At 41.3% G+C, this 17,448-nt stretch overlaps 1 protein-coding gene across 7 annotated transcripts in view; it reads right to left on the reverse strand.

Moving 5' to 3' along the window:
- Positions 1-17,448, reverse strand: part of ralgps2 (Ral GEF with PH domain and SH3 binding motif 2) — a 93,384-nt gene that overhangs the window by 59,612 nt on the left and 16,324 nt on the right. For 6 of the 7 annotated variants that reach the window (XM_028586974.1, XM_028586970.1, XM_028586971.1 and 3 more), the window contains one exon: positions 3,436-3,547. The gene's annotated coding sequence lies outside the window, so the exon portion shown is untranslated. Of the gene's footprint in view, positions 1-3,435; positions 3,548-7,275; positions 7,293-17,448 lie in introns of those variants that run through there. The other variant, XM_028586973.1, reaches the window with a different exon arrangement.

Here is a 17,448-nt window from a genome sequence, read left to right on the forward strand (position 1 = left end):
GTGTTAACTTTTTTATACAATTTCACAAATTTCTACCCGGCAGAGGCTGATTTACCTGAAAGGATCCTTTTAAAAAGGTGTAGCTACTTTACAGTTGATTATTACCTGATATTTAATCTGCATTTTTTTTTTTTTTTTTCAAAAAGGAGCAAAAAATCGACATTATAGAATGGCTTGTTTATTGCTAAGGCAAAATTAAATGATTTATTAAAAATGTAACAACAATTAACTTATAACAATAACTTATTTCACCAGTAAGTTCCTGTTAAACGACAAAAACAACCACTGGATAGGAAAAGGGTATTTTACAACAACTTTGAAGCAGCACGACGCTGGCGGGGCGAATTTCAAGTGAACGCAACATCGGTGTTTTTCCGACAACAGCAGCGGCACACCGTCATATGTTCCTCTCCAGTGAAATACAGACACACTTTTACACCGTTTAGCTGTCAGCATTTTAACTGTTTACTCCAGCTGCTAGCTAACGATAGGCTAACGTTACTTGCTGTTGAGTATAGTGTGGCACCGCGTTGCAATTCGATCCGGTAGATAAAGGTGGTTAAGGCACCGGTGCCGTATTAGCACTGGGTCTCTCCTTTCCTGTCAACGATGTGGCGAGGAGGTAACGTTAAGGCGAAGTTAGCAAGCTAACGTTAGCTAACTAACACCAGCAGGTTCACCATGCTTTCATGCTGCATCGCTTACAGAGAACGAGCTGAACAGCGGGCTGGGTCTAACGTTAGCGGTCCGCTGACCGGGATTGCGGGGGAAAGAAATTATTGTTTCAAATCGGTAACATAGACGTAATGAGTGGCACATGACGTGAACTAACATGGCATTTGAGTTTGTTTGAGTTTGTTTGAGTTTTAACTTGTCCAGTGGGACAAGTCAATTTCTCTTCCACTTGCCCTACAAGCCTTAATGTCGAGCCCTGTACCTAATCATTGCCAAAAGCACACAGAGTAAAAGTAATTAAAAAAAGAACCTGCCAACGAAGGTATCCCTTGACAACATACTTGACAATGCAGGCGCGCGTGTGTGTGTGTGTGTGTGTTTTGGCTGACTCAAGGCTCAAATTGAAATGGCCTGTGCTTTCAGAGCCATTAGCTGCCTTCCACAGTTGCAATCTGCTAAGCCACAAGAAAGCCCCACTACATCATGTCAACTTCCCTCCTATTGTTTGACAGCAGTGCAAAGGAAGCAATAGCTAGTCTGTATTTTCAAGTCTGTCTGTTGTTTATAAAGTCCTACATCTGTTATTACCTTACTTCCTGGTCTAATACCTAGGTATGTCTGAGTCATTATGTCTGTGGTGCCTCTGGGTTATGGTGTAAAACATCACTTTTGTCTACAGTTCCCACACACACACACACACACAGGTGTCCCACATAAATAGAAACTATCATTTCAATCAAAAATAAACAAACACCATTATTAGAGACTTCTGGGTGGAAGTGATTAATATTACAAAGATAATTTTATCTTTGAATATTCCTCTAGATGCAAAAATGATTTTGCTGCATTTATATCCAAAGAATCTTAAACTAAACTCTCTCTCTTTGCTATATTACAAGCTAAAAGAATGATAGCTCTTAGCTGGAAAAGGTCTGCTCCACCAGTTATTGGAGCTTGGATTAAAGCCATGGCACAGTGTATGGCCCTGGAAAAAATAACCTATTTTATTAAAAATAAATTGGATGTATATGTAGAAATATGGAAGCTGTTTAATTACTACATTAACAACAATATTATTGGTCATTTATTGCAAGAGGTGTAACTATGTATTAGTGCTTGTTTGTTTTCTCTTTGTTTTTTTAGAGAGTGTCTTGCTAGAAAATGTAACTTTTATGTGTAAAGTATAGTAATGTAATTTGTTTTTTGGGTACCTTGCAATATCTGTTTTGTATTTAGATTGATTCTCTTCTGAGACTTTTGAGTATTTCTATATGGAGAAGAGAGTGATGTGTTCTCTTGTTGGGGTGGGAAATAACTGACAAAATGGTAATGTGCTTTTTTGTTACTTGTCTTATATAATCAAAACAATAAACACATTGTTCAAAAAAATAAAAAATAAACAAACACTCTAAATACATCTACAACTAAATTCATCATCTACAACTAAGCTTTACTACCAAAGTTTGTTGGGCTCCATCTATACTCCTGTGTATGTAAAGCCCTATTTGCACAGGACTAGTATAACCAGAGGACCACACGCGCTTTAAGGCTCTGACGCACCAACCCGACGGCCGACCGTCGGCAGAAAAGGCTGTCAGACTGCTCAGTCGCCCCGAGGTAAAAAAAAATAAAGTGCCTTCGAACACACTGAAACGACGCCGACTTCAGCGTACGTTCTGCGCGTGTGCGAGACGTAATACGTCTCCATGACAGCAGGCTGCGCTAATCTGTATTGTCACCCAAAAAATTAAAATGACTAACGTGTCACATGGGTCTGGCTTCGCCCAAATTTCAAAGCCGACCATTCGGAACGCAGTCTTGTATTTTCCGAAAATAGTTCACCGAAACGTGTTTCTGAAAACATTTTAAGCGAGAAACAGGTCATACAGTTGCTGTTTTGTTGATCGACAAAGGTCAGTTTGAAAGATTTTCGTCCGATTTTGAGAGCCGATCGTCACTCATCCGGCTCGTCATTTCCGTTAAGGGTTTTAACATATGTGCACTGATTCGCTAGTCAAGGGTTAGCACTCCACCAATCAGATTGGTCATTGAGTCCGACTCAATGACCAATCGGCCCACTGGCTGATTCAACAAGCCAAATTAAAGCCGACGGCTCCTCTGACTGATGACGGCACGGAACACACCGAACAGACTCGAGTCACGGACCTCGCCAGACTGTCTGACGGACGATAATCGGGTTGGTGTGTCAGAGCCTTTAGGAATCACGCCCCATTTCTGTGTTTCGTGCTGCACATTCGCATGGGATAAGCAAAGTCTGTATTTTACTCGAAGTTACTGATATTATCCCTTGCACTGTCAAGACTGTCCAAACTTTCATTTATGTATACATACCAAGGCAGCCAATATAACCCCAAATCACAGATACAAATTCACACGAGACTAATATTATCACACAACTTCTGCGTTTGGAAAAATATGGTAGGTAATTTGCAGTGGAACTTTTACTTAACAAATTACAGACATGGCAGATTCGCACGGGATTAAGATCACAGACGACCTCCGCAATTATTACAAATTAGTAGAGGTGCCCAGGTAATACTAGTCCCATGTGAATGGGGCTTTACACAATAAGCAATGTACAGTCCTATTTCTCTGTGAATGTGATGGGTTTGAATGTAATCATATGTTTGGAGGATTAAAAAACACTTAGCATGCAACCCTAAAGACACAGACACGTCTGCGCTATAACCACACACGTCCAAATGCAAGCTGTCGTCGCAAAGACAAGGCCATACTTACGAGTTGTGTGTCAGATGTGCATGGTGTTACAGGTGAGGTTATCCTGTTGTTCTGTATTGCTGTCTCGGTCTGTCGAGTCCCGTCTTTCTCTGAGGCAGGCTCCTGCTGCTGTCTGTGTGAACAAAAGAGAGAGACAGAGAGGAAGGCAGAATGAGTCTTCTGAACATGAGGAAAACCCACGCGCACATTAGAAATGAACATTGCCAAAAATCCAAAGAGCCGATCTGATTTTGTGTAATTGCTTAACAAACCATCAGCCATTGCATTGACAAGATCTGGAGATTCTGTTCTAGTGGGAACTTTGGTGCTAATCTAACTGTCAGTTTTAGAAACTTTGAGCTCACTTTAGAAAAAAATAAATGGAGGTGGCAGTTTGACAGAAGCAACCATAACGACAGTAAACCTTCTTTCACAGATATGACAATTACAGCACGTTTGCATCTCAACTGCAATGCCAAAAGCTGGTAGTGGTATAATATTGTTATAATACTTGATATTCTAGTATTACTTGGCCTTAATGCTCACCTGAGTCCAAAGAATAACAATCCCATTTCATAGTGTTTATATCGCACCTGCAATTCTAATCACCACTTCACTCAAACACAAACAGGACAAGACACGAGTCTAGGGCTGCAGCTGACAATTCTTTTTTATGAATTTATTTTATTGTCGTTTAATCTGTCAGTAATTTTCTCAATCAATCGGTTAATCCTTTGGTCTTTAAAATGTCAGAACATAGTGAAATCCTTAAGGGCCACGGTGACTAAGGGCCACGGTGACTAAGGGCCACGGTGACACCTTCAAATTGCTTGTTTTGGTCACAACAATGTTGTGAAACTCAGGGAAAGCTAATTTTCTAAACCGGAAAGCTGGAACCAGTTAATTTTCTGCCGGTTTTTGCTAGAAAATGACTTAAACAAATGAATCGATTATCAAGACAGTGGCCAACTGACTTTCTGCCCATTGACTAAACTACACAAGTCTAATATTAACTTAATGTGAAACCTGTACGCTACAAACTTTGGGTATTAGGGAAAGGCTGGGTCTGTTTTGAACAAATGTCGCCGGCATTGCCAACAAGGACAGGTGCAACTCTACCAGCCAATCAAGTGTAAATCCCATCATGCTCTCTGCCTCGAGACCTCTTAGATGACATAACTCACATTAGCCAGTAGGTGTCTCACTAGTCTATGAGGTAGAAGCCTGTGTGTTGGACTGTGTGGGACTCTGGCTGGCTGAAGACAAAAATGCTTCACGCTGGCAGACAGCAGCTGGCCTTTAGCCATCAGGTAGGGGCCAAGATCTTGTCATCCTCTTCAGGTTGTTATCATGTTGAAGAGGGGTACAAAGCTCACGAGCAGAACAAACAGAGGATTAAGATTTCCCTAAACTCTAAACCTTTGCTGACGTAAGCCCATACATTCTTTCAAAGAGCTCATCTTACCAAGTAAACACCGTCCCAGAGTTTGATAACGAGCAACACATGTTTGTGCTAGGGATATAGCATTTCTTTGCACACAAAGAGCTCACATCTACAGTCTCACCGCGTCATTGTCGCGCAACAAAGTCTGTCTTGGAGCTCCCTTTGGTGGTAATGATCCCAACCATCCGGGATCACATTACATCTTTTAACTTTGCAGCTCCTTACGACGCCCACACCTCCAGCTACGCTACTTCAAAACCAGAGAGACCCCCCCCCTTCTTCTTCTGAGTCACTGCCCTCCCTATCCAATCCTCACTCACTAGCCACAGCTCCCGATGTAAGAGGTCCCCCCCTTTCTGCTCTTGGCACCATCCGTGCACCTGACAGCGTTCATATTTGAAATGTGTTTGGTGGTGACATAATTCCACATGGCCGAGTCCTCATGCTTCGCTTACTGAGGTTCAAGTCCGGGGACGGGGTGTGTGTGTGTGTGTGTGCGTGTGTGCGTGTGGATGGCCTGACAATGTTTCAGCATCACTAGGATAAGACTTAAGGGGACATGACATGGATTAGAGAAGGAAGCAGGGAACAACACAGGAAGAGTGACCGATAGCGGAGTGATTCATGTTGGAGCTTGTAGCAGAGGTTGTGTCGCTGTTAAGCTAAAACGTGACTCATTACACTGCATAGCAAGTGCTGTGGAATCGGGCCTCTCTGAATCGGCTGCCTCTCCCTCCCTCCATTTGTGTTGTCGAGCTGTTTTTGGCGTAGTTCATGCTGCCGTTCAAACACAAAAGGGTGCTGGCAGCCCGTGTTACTGAAGGGCACACAATGAGTATTAGCAAGTGTTTTGTGTGTGTCGTCGCGCACATGCCGGCGTATTTGCGCATGTGACAACACATTCCACATGCTGCACTGACCTTTTACATTCCGGTCTCCAGTGGTCCTAAAAACAGGTCTCCGCCACCTCTATTCGACATGCCCTGTCCTCTTTACGCTGCTCATCTCCTGTCTTTTCCTTTTCACATCAACCTCATTTTACAGTAGAAATATCCGTCTTGGAATTGGCTTAATAGACAATAAGGCTATTTTCCTGGAGGTTAAATAATAATCAAGAGAGCAGAGACCGCATATATGGCAGTGGAGATAACATTGTTTCTTAGAGCAACTACAAACAAGTGGTCGATTATTGAATTATTCGATCGAGTTACAGATAAATGAATCAGCAGCTATTTTGAGAACCGAATAACTGAAGGGCTTTTCAGTCAAAAATGCAAAACAAACATTCTCTTATTCCAGCTTCTCATTTGTGAGGATTTGCTACTTTTCTTTGTAGTCATGTGAGGTGGTTTAAGTCCGTTTTCAAGGAAAAATGCCAACCATTTGATAGCTCTAGCTTATATATGAATATTTGTTGGTTTTTCTTGTCTAATATCGTAGTTAATTGAATCTGTGTTTTAGGCTTTGGTCTGACAAAACAAGACATTTGAAGATTGCTCCTCATACAGTTATACTATCTGTGTGGATTAGTAAATTAGCAACGAGCATGGCAAATATTTCATCAATAACGTTCTCCTGGAATATTGATTCTACCCAAACTGGAACAACATGAATTTATGGGTGGTAGACTGAAACTTTCCCATTAGCCTTCTCTTGACCAACATCTGACAACAGCTCCTCCCCCTTGGCACAGCTTTTTGATGCAGGATGTATAATAAAATGTTTAGAATGTATTATTGTGTTGTAGTGACGTAACCGTAGCAGTCACCTATATTAGACACTGTAAGAACTAGAGATGTTCCGATACCGATACCAGTATCAGTATCGGCTCCGATACTGCCTAAAACGCTGGTATCGGTAAGTACTGGAGTTTATGCACCGATCAGATACCACGTAATAAAGCCCTTAAGAAAATCTACATTAAAGTAGTTTATTTAGGTTCTTTTTCCGTTATAACTGACTGTCAAACTGGAGAATAAAAGAAAGTTCTGGGGCATTCATTGTTTGTGTTTGTTCATGTTTCACAAAGAGTTTAACCTGAACCAGACCGACAACAAAGATAGAAATCATATCACATCCATATAGGGATAGTAGTATACAGTTGTTAAAACATAATAAAATATATGACACTCTGGTATCGGATCGGTACTCGGTATCGGCCGATACGCAAGTTCAGGTATCGGAAAAAAAAAAGTGGTATCGGGCCATCTCTAGTAAGAACCTGGCATTAAGAGCACCAGCATGCTCCAAGCCTTGATCTCATTTACTTTTAAATGTAGAAGTGTACACGTTCACTCACTACTCCGTCTCAGTCCTAACAGGAGGCACATAGGCACACATTAACAAAGGATAAGCGTGTGTTTGTGTGTGCGAGAGGGCGGGACCAAGTGTGTGTGTGTCCCTTTACAGAACTGTACCTCAAGTGTGTTCAGGGAAAGGTCACAAGATGCGAGACTGAAAAAAAAAAAAGAATAAAAAAAAAAAAAAGATCAGATATGTGAGATTTGTTCAGCATTAACAGAGTGCTGTGTGACTTCAACAGATTTGACAACTCTGCCAGTGTCTGCCTGCTGCACCGCTCGCTTCTCAATCTGCTCCCACTGTGTGTGAGAGCACCACAAAATGTCGTCGTCCTCCTCTTAAGACACACCAACCTGACGGCCGACCGTCGGCAGAAAAGACAGTCGGACTGATCCGTCGGCTCCCGACTCTCAAAAAAGTGCCTCGGAACACATCGAAGCGACGCTGTCTTGAGGGTACGTTTTGCACGTGCGCGAGACGTAATACGTCTCCATAACAGCAGGCGGCGCTAATCTGTATTGTCGCCCAAAAACTGAAAACCGGAAATGACGGAACATCTCTCTAGACCTAGTAAACAGAGAGCACGCTGTCATTGTTTTCATCAGAGAGCGTTGATAGTAGTCGAGAAGGATCGTTATTATTATCGTCATTACTTGCTGAACGGAAGAAAATACGATGGCTAGTAATAAGAAGATACTGCCGTTGTCAGCTCTCGGGCTTCTTCTTGTGGAAGAAGCACTGATTCGCTAGTCAAGGGCTAGCACTCCACCAATCAGATTGATTCAACAAGTCAAATCGGCCAAAATGGATGCCGATGGCTCCTCCGACTGACGACGACGCGGAATAGACTCAAGTCACCGATCTCCTTAAATATTTGCTTGTATTTAAGTTTTGCTCCTTATCTTCGTCTTATACTTAAAGCATCAATTATTAAACCATTGCACAGACTTTAGCAACCAAAGTAAGGAAAATAAGTGTTCTACCATCGGGAGAACTCAATGGAAACTGCCGATACCAGTATCGGTATCGGAACATCTCTAGTTCTTACAGTGTCTAATATAGGTGACTGCTACGGTTACGTCACTACAACACAATAATACATTCTAAACATTTTATTATACATCCTGCATCAAAAAGCTGTGCCAAGGGGGAGGAGCTGTTGTCAGATGTTGGTCAAGAGAAGGCTAATGGGAAAGTTTCAGTCTACCACCCATAAATTCATGTTGTTCCAGTTTGGGTAGAATCAATATTCCTTTCCAATGTTTTTTTCTTAACCAAGGACACCTTTTAAGAAAATTTCTCAGCTAAGCAGAAATGAATCCTCATTCTTTAAGTGTCAAACTTAGGGAGAAAACTTGTGTTTTGCCCCTAGCCTTCTCCCTGCACAACGCTTTAAAAAAAGAAAAAGAAAAAAAAAGACAAAAATCCATTTCTTCTTTTGCTCCATTGTGCAATCTGATTAAATTTACAGTACCTCCTCTCGGTCTCCGTCTGTATAATGCATGCACTGTACAGACACAGGCTTTCTGTTTTGCCTAGCAGCAGCAGGGCTTGATGCATTTGAAAAGCATGCCGCAAATGCACCAAAGTCAGGGAACAAAAGTAGGTCAGTGTGTTGAGCAGTGAGGAGTCTGACATGACAGCCCATTAAGCTGTGTCTTCTTCTTCTCTTTAGTACACACAGTACAGTGGTGTGTGTGTGTGTGTGTGTGTCTGTGTGTGTGTGTTGCTGCCAAGGGAACATGACCAACAGCCCCTTCACACCATCACTTACTGATGATGTTCTGATCCTTCTGGAGGTCAATAAGTATAATAGTGATCATATTATTATAATAATAATAATAATAATAATAATAATAATAATAATAATAATAATAATCAATTATGAGTGGACACAGACAGCTCCACGGTAGTTTGGACCAGTAGGACTAGAGACGAGTTTTCATGAGTATAACCGTATGAAGGGCAAGGGGGAAAACAAAAACAACATATGTAACACTGTGTACATAAAACCCACGTGCTGTATATGCTCAAATTATGAATCCGTTTTTGCCCAAGGCTCTCCTCAACAGTTCTTCCTAGAACAGGGTGTTTCATCATTTTACCACACGCACACGCACACGCACAGTTTATATTCTGAGAAATCACATGGTTTGCCAACAGAGCTTACACCACACTCTGGAGTCCCTGTTGCTTAGTGAATGAGGCTCTATCAACACCGAAAACAAACAGGAAGTGAAAAGATTTAGCTAGATTCCAAATACACTCCTCCTTCCAGAGAAGAAGACGATTGAATGGATTCATATCATTTCACAGCGAAAGCTTCTTCATTTCATAAAGCAATGGGTTATGAACCCAGTGACCCCACAGACTCTCGCCACCCTGACACTGAAGCAGCTGTGCACTACCCTCCCACATACTGAGCCATCCTTCCATGAATATTTAGGCCCGTATGTGACTGAAAATAAGCATGATCTTGTGGAAAAAGGCACCCAAGGGCACAGTGGGTTTTAAAAAGCATGAGATGAAGCACAGGAACATGGGGAGACAATAATCTTACATTGTAAAATATATGCAAGTGTATTAAGTTTAGTGTTTCTCAAAAACACAGCAGCAACACTGTCTTGCATCTGTCCAGATCATCTTACTTTTATTATGTTCCTTATTTAGAAAATTGATATAATGATAGTTGGTCATTTTGATTAATTGCACATAATGCTCCTGCTAAAATGATTCAATTTCAATTCAATTCAATCTACTTATATTAACTAAAATTAAACACTGGGCCAACTCTTATTCCTCTTTTCTCATCATCATCTTCACCAGCAGCGGCACAGTGTCCATTATTTTGTCCTTTGGCATTCTGAATCCATCAACGTTTTTGGTTACGTTTTTAGTCATGGTTGTGTGTGTACTGGCATTCACGTATTCACTGGCATCTGGTAGCAATACACAATGAGCAGTACAAAAGTCGTGGGGGTGAAAATCAGATGTGCCAGTGACTGCTGAACGGTGAGTGCAGGCCCACTGCAAGCACTGCTCATCACTAGGTTTTTTTTTTTTTTTTTTTTTTTAAAAAAGACTCCCTGAGCTTGCCTGACTTCCTTTATACATGTTTGTGTTGGTTACATGGGTGCATGATGTGCACTAAAGGCTGCTAGTTAAGTGCAATGGATGAGCTTGATATAGCCTACCACACTCTTATTAATAGTGTGAACATAAATGCAATATATATATATATATATATATATATATATATATATATATATATATATATATATATATATATATATATATATATAGCATTTATGATTTATTGTATTACTTTCAACTAAATAGGCTCAGGTTGCCACAAGTCCGATGTGCTCATTCAGTTAGTATTTAAACTTTATTTATATATTTTGTTCATAGTATTGAGTGTAAATGGCGTAGCCACTATGATTTACAGTAATTGACATGAATTTGAGAAGATGTCATTGAAATGGATATTTATCTGAATCTGTATGTAGGCTAATGGGGTTCCTACACAACCGGTAGGAATCGGAACGGATTAGAACGCAAATTTTGGTTCCACTTAATGTGTCGACTGAAATATTTTCCCTCTGTTGCTCCGAAACGGACATGAAAATATCACCCTCTCTGTAGTCTACCATTAGCTAGCTACCCTAAACGTATGCTACTTTTAAAATGCCATATTCTCTCTCTGGGCTCACCAAAACGGATGTAAAAGCATATTAACCATTCACTGCACGTGATCGCTAGTAAACAAATGTCATTTTTCAGTTTTTTCAAGAATCGGTTTAAGAATTGGAATCATTTTAAAAGTACCGGTTCGGCATCGGAATCTCAAAAATACAAACGATACCCAACCCTACAAGTGACACGTGTGTTCCTTGAAAAGTGATTGACTATTATTATTATTTAAAATACTCTTGATGAGTTCCACAGGGACCAAAATCTTAGTTTAAATGGTGATGCAAGAGCAGAGTACATGATTTTTCCTTTCTTCCAAGTTGATATTTTCCATCGCACCTGCACTAAAGAAGTGCCTTGCTCAAGGACACTTCGTGGAATAAAAACTTGCACCGACAAATACTGTTACCTGGTCTTTTAGCTGGATGGTCAGCCGATTCTTATTCTGATCAGCTGACAAAGACATACAGAAGACATGATGCATGTTAAGTACACACGCACACACCTAGTTTACTTTGTCTGTATACCCTTTTTGTGAAATTCGACTAGTTCTAAATCAGTGTCGTAGCAGCAGCTTGCACCGTGGGGTGTGATTAGGCTTTTTTTAGATACCCTTGCCTCTCTCACTCACTCTCACCCTCTTTCTTTCCTTCTCCCTCGATCCCTACAGCTCTCCGGGTTGATAATTAGAGCTCAGGCTGTACAGACAGGCTGTTCAGGCCCTGCTTCGGTCTTTTTTCCTGGCACATCCCCCAGTGACACAGGCACACTTGGTATGTACAACTCTAACAGACCTAGAGAACGCCTACCTTCGATCACACAGCCTACAGATAGAAGCAGCAATTAAATTATACTATAAAAAAATAAAATAAATACTGCTACCAAGAGCCATTACAAGGGACCGCCTGGTTTTGATAACAGTAACTGGTTATCCATCAAATGAACCCTAGAGAGGCTGTGTTGCCAAGCTTGGGAGTAGTGGCATGTGGCAGGGCCCCAGAGCAGCAGGCTGTCACGTGTGGGCAGAGCCCTGGCCTACAGTTTGGGAGTAGATCTATCTCGGTGTGTGCCCTGGCTTCAGCCTGATGTGTGGCCCAAATGGGAATGGGCAGGCAGCCCAGCCCAAGTTCAACTCTACTGCTGAAGACTAGGCAACCCGAGCGTGGTGACAGATGAGTGGGAGAGAGAGAAAAAAAAAAGGGAAAGGAGGGGGAGAGAGGAAGCGGAGGAAGTGCGGAGCTGGCAGCAGCCCCTGATGTCCGTGGTCGTTGCCTGCTCGGACTATTAACGAGGAAAGGCTAACAATACAGGGCAACAGAGCAGTCGCTCGCAGCAGTGATGTTTAGAGGAAACCGATATGATCTCTATGTCTTCCTCTACGAGTCTCTGAGGACTGGCACAAATCAAACCCACAGCGGGAAAATCTCCTCACAGAGACCGAGCAAACACCAATTCAGGCTAAAAGTTAAGCTGTATGACAGATCTACAAAATCATCACGATATCACAGACAAGACAGGAGACTCGCTAAAGCCGATTTCAAATATGAATTTCATTATTGTGTATACTATTATGTCGTATGAATGTCGATCAGTGTTCGCCAAAAAGTTAGACGTCAGTGCCCGAGGCGAGCAAGCGGTAACGGAGAGTAGCGTATGAGTGCCGCTGTGAGGAAAAGAGCTAACAAAGTTGATGTAAAGTGAGTTAAAAGTGAACAATAAAACAAGCTAGAGCTTCTCAAGTCACAGTGGCTTTATCTATTGTCAATACTGCCGGTAAAGTGAATGGCGTTACCCCACGAAAAAACATCGGCTTAAACCTTACAACAACACTATGTTGCAGCCATAGACCATATAAAAAGATCGCAGCCATAGACCATATAAAAAGATCGCAGCACAGGGTTTCCACTTCAGCTCAATGTGTCTTTTAGGGCTGAAACAATTCCTCGAGTAACTCGAATAATTTGACTACTAAAAATCCTCGATGCAAAATGATTTGCCTCGAAGCTTCGTTTAATTAACGTTACCAACGTTGTATCGCTCACGGTGTTTCCGCACGGAGGATTATTGCTGTCACACAACGGGCTGACATGCCATGAAGAAATGAAGAAAGAGCGTGAGGGGCTAAGAGAAGAGACAGGCAGGAGAAAATGACAGAAAGCGTCCAAAGTGTGGAATCAGTTCAAACGTAGGGCTGGGCGATATATCGATATAAAAAATATATCGATATATTTTTAAATGAGATATGGAATTAGACCATATCGCATATATCGATATAGTTCAAATGTGATCCTTGCTCCCATAGATATATACACAGATGTCGCCTTGAGGTTCTAAACATACGTCAAAACCGCCGCCATCTTGGAACAGGGGTCCGAAGCATTCAGATCAACGCTAAAGATGCCGGACTTTTGTACTGCTTAATTATGTTCGATAGAGGAAATGAAAAGAACAAACAGCAATGAATAACATTTAACAGGTGACAATGTGTTTTATGATTATGTATGCCGCCTTCGACCAGCAATCTGAGCTCCGGCGGCAGCGGGAGGCGGAGAGCTCCGTGGCCGGCCGCAGCGTCTCTTCCCCCGGGAAAAACACAGCTTTGCCTCGCTGCTGCGCCTGGGTCCCCGCTGATCCAAATCGGACCAGCCAAAGACAGAGTGGTGATCGGTAGGATCTTACACGTAGTCCAGGACGACCTGTATGTCGATATCGGCGGAAAGTTCCACTAAGTTTGCCGGCGGCAGGCGGACGGAGAGAAGCTACAGCGGGGCAGCAGAGACCGCTCTGCGGCTGCAGGATCTGGAGCTCAGTGCCCGTTAAAATGACATGTAACGCATAAATACATACAGAAATAAATAGTGGAGGAATGAGCCTGGACATTTCAGTCTGTTTTAAACTTCACCTTGAAGCAGAAACTCTTAGTTCAGAAGGGTGAAGTTTCCTTGACTCAGATCTGTGAACCGATCATAATAAATATTCTTTGTATTAACACATTAATTAGTTTCTTTGTTTTGTAGTCGATAGTTCATCTTTTAGTTTACTTAAGTGGAAGCAGTATCAAGTGGAAGAATGGGACTATAAACCTAGGCTTACAGGCATGAGGCATTACATTTTGAACAAAGTAGATTATATTAATATCAAAAGCTTAATTGACCTTTGGAACGAATCACAAATATGGAGCTTTGATTTCAAAAAAGGTACTCCTGTTATACAGTATTTAGGTTTACATTTTATTATTTGAACAGCTGAGCATTTAATCATGAACCAGGTGAAGAAACCGGTTTATTATTTATTTGATTTTGCAACTGTTTCTATGAAACTACTTGTGACATGTCATATTTGATTTTGGCTTTGACTGAACATTTGCTCTCACTTTGCGGAAAAAAATATTGGGATATATATCGTATATCGATATTCAGCCAAAATATATCGGGATATGACTTTTGGTCCATATCGCCCAGCCCTATTCAAACGTAATTAAAACGAAAACTCTGTACAGTGAGTCTACTGCAAAATGGAACCAGCTTACCACAATAATAGCACGACGTCAATGCTTCGGCATCTCAACAGAAAACAGAGTCTAACTTAATCCTCCATTCCACCAAGCGGACCCGACAAAAGTAAATCACAGAGTCGTATGGACGATGAAACTACGCCAAAAACAAAGACAAGAAAATTCACGGAGAAACAGCTGATCAACGATCTACTAGCATAAGTGTAACAGAGCTGTGTAGCATTGTAATCAAATATATAAATGAAAATAGGTTGAGTATAACTAATATTTACATATAGTCCCATACAAATCAGTCTCAACTTGTAGTTCTGAAAGTTAAGTTGCACAACTTAAGGTAATGTTTATGTATGTTTAATGTATGCCTTAGTTTTGAGGTTGTTATTGCATTTCAGAAAATGTTTTCTTTAAAAATAATGTAATCTGGCACTTAAATGCACTTAATAGGTTTCGTTTTTTTTGAGAGATTATATTTTAAGCAATGTCGGGAATATAAATGTAGCTTTTTCCAAAAATTAAACCAAAACTATTGTATATTATTGCTCTTCAATGAAATAAAAGTATTTCTTATCCGATTACTCGATTAATCAATGCAATAATGGGTAGAATACTCGATTACTAAAATAATCGATAGCTGCAGCCCTAGAGTCTTTACTGAGTTTTGCTGCGGGGCCACAATGGTTTCTCTCATCTCTGTTGAGCCATTCCACAGACAGTTCAGAAAGCTAGTTGATGTGTCTACATCAGCTGAGAACGGAGAAATGCCTTTGCCTTGCCTACCGTAATACAGGGTAGTAAAGGCAAAGACATTTCTCCGATACAAGACATTACACAGGTACTCTCACATATAGGCCTAATAGTCAACACGAATGGAATGTTATTATGTGTCATGGAACATTATGCTCCCCAACTCGCGAAAGGTCGGATTTGCTCCATCTTTTGATAAGTTTTGTTTAGAAAACCTTGAATACATGTAAGACACAAGGTCATCAGACACATTCCATGTCATTAGAATCAATGAATCCATGTCATTAGACACAATGTGCACACATGTGCAGGCCAATGTTTTTTTGCGGTGATGACGGTGAAGAGCTGTAGCTACTTTAAGCAGTTGGACAGACATTAAACTTTCAACACTGCTAGGATTGTAAGAATTTAATGAGCATCAGTTTTGAATCAAATTGTGACTGGGCGATATGGAGAAAATCAAATATCACGATATTTTGGACCAAATACCTCAATATCGGTACCACAACAATATTGTAGTGTTGACTATTGGTGCTTTCACAAAATATTTACACAATGAGATTTTTGATAAATAATCTTCAGTAATGTGGATATAATGACTAAGTGGGTAAAGGTAAACAATAGAACAGTTACAACAGTCTGGTAAGTTCAGAAAATGACATCACTTTACTGTAATGCAGCCTTTAAAACCAGGAAAAGACAACGCTTATTCCATATTACGACATTACGATATCCAAAATCTAAGACATTGCATTTGCATGAACTGTGGTAGACGCTCCATATTCATGCGCCATCTTGAAATACGTTACATACAGGACATACTGCTCCGCCTTTCGCGTTTTCGCTGTCACACGATAAACTCCCAGGGTGCTGCTAATGCAGCTAATGGGTATCGTAGCTTCCCGGCCCCCGGCAAGTTTGAAGAAGGAAACACGGAGGACCACACGTATTCAAAATACTAATTTCAGGAACAGGAGTCTTCTTCGCCCAGAAAAAGAAAAAAGGAGATTGAAAAGAGGAAGAGACCGGCTTTTTGAAGCGTGAAGGCTACCGTAGCTGTAATACGTACTTTGAACTGCGTGGCGCGAGGGAGTTGATTGCGATAGGAAAGACAAATGTGTGGACCCTTTGTCTCTATTAGAACATCATCCCGAACCCATCGGCCCTCTCAGGGAGCTAAAGGCACTGGCACTGCATATCAATAGGACTTCAGCAAACAGATGGCGTTTGAGCAAAACATCCCTATCTCCATCTCTGTATGCCAATCAAAAAAAAGGTTCACATTGATGGTACCACAAAGACAGACAGACAGGCAGGCAGGCAGGCAGGCAGGCAGGCAGGCAGCATTTCCAAGGACTTAGTTCCGGGTGGGCCCTCAGGTCTTTTGAGTGAGACACAGACTTAAGAGACATGACATGCTGCAACCTGACAAACCATACAATTATGTCAGAGCAAATACACACAAACGCACACCTACAGCCCTGGGACAATATCTTCTTTCTAGAATGAACAGACTCTGTACATCCAGGCACAGGAAAACTGACTATGGTAGAGACTAATTGACAGACCTCAAGCTGTAAAAGCCTGATCTAATCGGCCAAAAAAGGTCAAACCGTCTTAATGTTTCTCCAACCAACAGTCTTCATTTGATCCCAGTTGTAGCCATCTTGAGGGAGGATTGCTTGCTCATCGGTCCTTGCAAGGTCATCCCTGCAGCCAAACTTGGACTGAGATACAATATTTTAAGAGTTTGTTTTATGAGGTAGAACCAGATTAGAGAAAGTCAGGGAGCAGTCTGACTGAAAGAACAGAAGGAGTGCTTCTCAAACTGCTGTGATGTACTATGTGTCCATTTTTTTTTTTTAAAGTACAATCTCAAGTCATCCATTACCCTGATAAAAACAGTACAATCGACCATCTTTATCACAATGACTTCATCCTCCTCCAACAAGTTATTCTGTCCTTTTTTAGGTTGGCCCACGCTGCTCAGATGCTTGACCCGAAAGGGCAGAGAAACAGCCAATACCGTAAATGCAGACTCTGGTGTCTTTTAAAGTAGATACGCTGTAGGCAAAGCTACCGTTATTCTTATTATCATGCGTCAATATGTGGTCTTTTCGCAGCCAACTTTTCACTATGACAACAAGTGGAAAAACTTAAGCTGACAACATAGCCCTGTGTTGCTAATATTGAGTATTTAGTTGTAAGATTAGTTTTGATCCACGACTCAAGTCACTTTGAACCTGCTTAACTGAGCAAGACTGAGATAACAGGCCTCCCATACAGCTCAACACATGCTCACACACACACACACACACACACACACACACACACACAC

This window comes from Perca flavescens, chromosome 9 (genome assembly GCF_004354835.1).
Source record: "Perca flavescens isolate YP-PL-M2 chromosome 9, PFLA_1.0, whole genome shotgun sequence".
In the NCBI taxonomy this organism is placed as follows: Eukaryota; Metazoa; Chordata; class Actinopteri; order Perciformes; family Percidae; genus Perca; species Perca flavescens.